We start from the raw sequence: 4,818 nt of genomic DNA, 5'->3' as shown, positions 1-4,818 counted from the left end.
TCACACCATTGTTTCCGTGGTCTTCATATTGTCTTCTGGCAATGTTGTCGTCTCTCACATTGGCAGCTGCCGAGGAGAGTGAGCATGGGTTCACAAGTATGAAAATAAAATAAAACAAAACACAAAAAACGCAAACTCCGACACATTCTGCAAATATCAGAAAATAAATATAGTGTGACACTATCGACCCTCTACACGCTAAGGTCCACATCTACCTTTTGTCGAGACCTTGTTCGTTAGTTGATCTCAGCTCATCTCAATCTCCTAAAGCTCTCTCGATCTTGTCCAAGCCACGACTTATCTTCCACTGTGTCTAACTCGCAACTCCTCAACTGTTGCAAACCCAGACTGTCCATAAACTGTTCCTAATTGTCGCAAAACGCATTGCTATTTCTAAAACAAACCGTAAACTAATTCTAAATGTATCGAACGTTATGTTCTGGCTTTTGTCTGCCACACCTCAATTAACAATCCTATTTCAGCTGCCTTTTGTGTTCCTTTTGAACAAGTTTCTCTCCATTATGTTTCCACCAATCCCACTTCCTACATCTTTGTTCTGCTAATAAACTTATTCACTGCCACACCTAGATTAACAATCCTATTATCAGCTGCCTTTGTGTGCCTTGGGGAATAACTTCCTCCAGCTTTGTTCTGCTGATAAACTCATTTTGACATTTTTTAAAAAGATTTTTCCTCTTTTTATTTTAATTCCCAACACTGGGTGGGAGGGAGCCGTAGATAGTATCACACAATAGTAATGACTTCAGTGGGTTAAGAAAACAGTTAAATATTAGCAAATTTAACCTGTAATTACTAAAACTTGGAGTAGAAGCAGATTAAGGGGAACAATATTTTTTGACTCATAAAGAAAATTACATTTCACAAGGAAATGTAAATATTCTATATATTTTTACAAACAAGTTTTCTATATAATCAATGTTTTCTACTAAATTATTACAAGAAGGATTGAGACATTTAGTCCGTTTTCCATGATCTCAAGAGCCTGAGATCGTGGAAAACGGACCAAATGTCTCAATGCTACCGAATCCTCCAGACCATCATGATGTTGAATTCTCATGTGTGTAGAGTTGGCTTTGAGGAGTTGAATTACCTCAACAAGAGGGTCATACTTGCTCCTGCCACCAAATAATAATAACATTTTTCCAGGTTCACAGAGCCAAACAGTCAATGCAGTACCAGTGGAAGAGCGCTTTTCAAAATTGAACATGCGTTCGTGAGGGGTGGTATTAGTGGTGGTGCATAGTAAGGAGCAAATAGCACGTAAAGCATCCTGTAAAACATCCTGCAAACCATTAATGGGTAACTGTTGAGATTCCAAAGCTAATAAGGTAGTGTTCTATATAATTCCATGACAGTGTTCACATTGGCTGTTACCTCTTGGGTTATAAGCAATATTGTTACTGGATCCAATCCTTAGTTGTAGCAGAAATTGCTTGAATTCTCCCGACATAAACGCATTTCTCCATTCAGAATGGATAATTGAGGGAAGTCCAAAGATAGAGAAAATAGTTATTGGGCATTGTATTACGGTTTGAGAAGAGCAATCATGACAAGGAAAAGCGAAAGGAAATCGACTGTATTCGTATGTAATTGCAACCTGATGAGGATTTCGGAAGAGGCCCTGTGTAGTCAACAGAAAGATGTTGAAATGGGGCAGTAGAACTGATAAAAATATGATTAGGGGAATTAAAGAATTGGGGTTTTATGTTGGCACAAGTAAAATATTCAGAAGTCATGCACCGAACTTCATCGATTGACTATGGCATATTTTGTGACCTTACAAAATGCCAAAAGCATTCTACTCCAGGCTGTATTAAAGAATTATGAATTGATTTTAGTTCTTCCAAGGATGAAATAGCAGAACCATATATTTGCAATAACATATCAGCAACAACATTTTCATTATATCATATGAAAAAGCAAAAAATTTCATTTTCCACCATATAATTTTATAATGACGTCCAATGAAGGTTATCCCATTGCACAACAAGAAGAAAAAAAAAAAACGAAAGAATACTACGATAAACATTTTTTTTTTTAATAAATAAAAAGGTAAATAGGGAAAGAAAGGTATAGTCAGTTTTATGTTCACCAATAACAGTGTCTGCCAAATTAGTCCCTTTGGCGGTTCTCAAAGAACTCCATTAACAATATTGTAAGGGATAGTATGGGGTAAGATAGGTATAGTCAGGGCTTACTGCATGTCAAAGAACTTAAATAAAACACGTCAACACTTAATCTTTTTAAAAGAGGGTGTATGTAAATTACCTCACTTGCGCCATTAACTTAAATGTTCTCATTTGAGAAAATATCAATCCTCTTGGTTCTGTAATCCAAGAAAATAATCCAAATCTTCTGTGGTGTAATGCATTTCTATAAAAAATTTCTTGGTTTCTTTTGACATGAATTCTAATGCCTCACTGAAGTTAGTATTCTTTTTTTACAAGACCAATTCTAGGCCTTAAAATAGTTCTTTCTTCCTCGGTGAAGAGGTCGTTGTAATTTCGTTTACAACTCTGATTTTTTAAACAGTCTTTTCTGACTAATTCTGTGTCGTCTTCCTTGACGAATCCCAATTGGAGAAAAAGAAACCAAACCACTGGTTTCTCTTCTTTAAACTTGCGATTTTTAACATCTTTTCTCTTTTAACATCTTTTCTCTTTTAGCAGCACAAGATACACCAAGAAAAGGGGGGGGTAAAGAAGGGGAGGGAGAAGGAAAGACAGAAGGTGGAAAATAAAATTGCTACATATTTAAACATAAAAGATACGGCTCACTGATCCATAATAATAGCGAAATGTTTCCCAGTAATGAAGTCTTTCTATTTACGAACACGTTCTACTATGGAATGCACTTCTTTTTTGACGATATGAAATCGCGTTTCAGAGGTGTTTAACAACTGGGAAAAGAACACTACAGGTCTCTCAGCTTGTAAGAGAGTGGCTCTGATAGCTTTTTCTGAGGCATCGGTTTCAATAACAAACAACAATTCATCATCGATAACCTTAACAAAAGATTTAGCAATGTCTTTCTTGAGTTCTTCGAAGGAGTTTACAACCATTGGGAATTGTTTACTTTCAACATAGTGGGAGAATTTTGGATGAATAATTGGTTATCCATTTTGCATAGTAGGCAAACATACCAAGACACCCTTTTAACGATTTTTGAGTCGGAAGGGAGAGGCATTTGCAAAAGAGGTCTCAAACGTTCAGGATTGGGTTGAAGAGTTCCATTACAAATTTTTATATCCAAGTATGGTAATAGAATGAAGTGAAAACTTTCATTTTTCCCAGTTTATTTTGAGGTTGTATGTCGAAGCAGCCTTTAAGAACTCTCCAGATTTATGTTGTGCTTCTCTTGGGTCCAAATTATTGTCATCCAAATAAGAAAAAGTTTAAGACAATCTGTTTTCTGTATAAAAGAATTCATGAGATGTTGAAATGCAGAAACCCCATTTGTGACATCCATAGGTATTTGTTTAAATTGATATAGACAGTTTCCAGCTTGAAAAATCGTATAGGGGCGATCTCAGGGGCAAATTTCAATTTGATAGTATGCTTTAAACAAGTCAACTTGGGCCCAACTTTCTTCCTGATCTACATCAATGATCTCCCAAAACACATACTTAAATCATTTGTTGACATCTATGTTGATGACACGACCATCTATGGCAACACATCAAAGACCGTAAAGGACAAAGTTCTTTCTGATTCTCTCTCCTCTGATCTTGAGCGCATAGTACAGGGGGGGGGGAAGAGATGGTTCGTTACTTTTAATGCATCTAAAACCAAGCTCCTATCTTTACATCATCAATGCTCTGATCCCAATCTGGTATCAATTGAAATGGATGGCTCTCGTCTTGGGGAGGCTCCATGTTTTAACAAGCTTCTAGGCTTGACCTTTACTTCTGATCTGAAATGGAACACATACATTCCATGAACAAAGCTTCTTTCTTAGAAGTGCATGCCTGTGGAACTCTCTTCCGTTTGCCTGTTTCCCACCTGACTACAAGTTGGTTGTTTTCAAGTCCAACATAAACAAATTCCTGATGAACCGCCCCTTAAGTAAGATACTTTATCAAATCTCCAATACTAACGATTACTATGACACTATCCCATTGATTACTGTACACCGCAATATAACCCTTATCCCCAACTGGCTTCCGGGCCTTGATAAGTGGTGACCTCCATGTAAAAAAAAAAAAAAAAAACTATACTGGAGATACGATACTGAGCTATTTGGTTTATAAGATCTTTGATTCGTGACATTGGGTATGCATCAAATAAAGTGAAATGGTTAATAGAAACCGACTACTAATCGTTTCTTTTTATTAGATGAAGGAGTTACAACAACTTGAGCGTGCCATGGAAAATAACTTGGTTCAATTATATTATTCGCAAGTAATTTAAGAGTTTCTTTTTCAATGAATCGAGTATCCTCAACATCATCAGCATCCTCAGCACGGGAATAGCAGGACTTAATAGCAATAGGTTTACAATTAGAGGTCAAGTTTCTAAATAATTTAATAATGGGAGCACAACTGATTTTAGTTAAAGTGCAGATTTTTAGAATATCCTGAGACCCGCTAAAAGAAATACTAATATTCTCATGCAGTTTTAAGAAGGGTACTCCAAATATGATATCCCTACAGGAAGTAGGAAGTACCGTGAAGTCAATTGTTTATATTCGTAGCCATTGAAGGTAATTTTCTCAGTGCAATACAACGATGGTGGATGATGCCATGGAAATTATGGAATCTCATTTCAAAGTAGCCAAGTTCATTGTTTTTACAATACA

This window comes from Euprymna scolopes, chromosome 17, assembly GCF_053919585.1.
Source record: "Euprymna scolopes isolate OS-2025 chromosome 17, ASM5391958v1, whole genome shotgun sequence".
Classification (NCBI taxonomy): domain Eukaryota; kingdom Metazoa; phylum Mollusca; class Cephalopoda; order Sepiida; family Sepiolidae; genus Euprymna; species Euprymna scolopes.
This window is presented reverse-complemented; position numbering follows the sequence as displayed.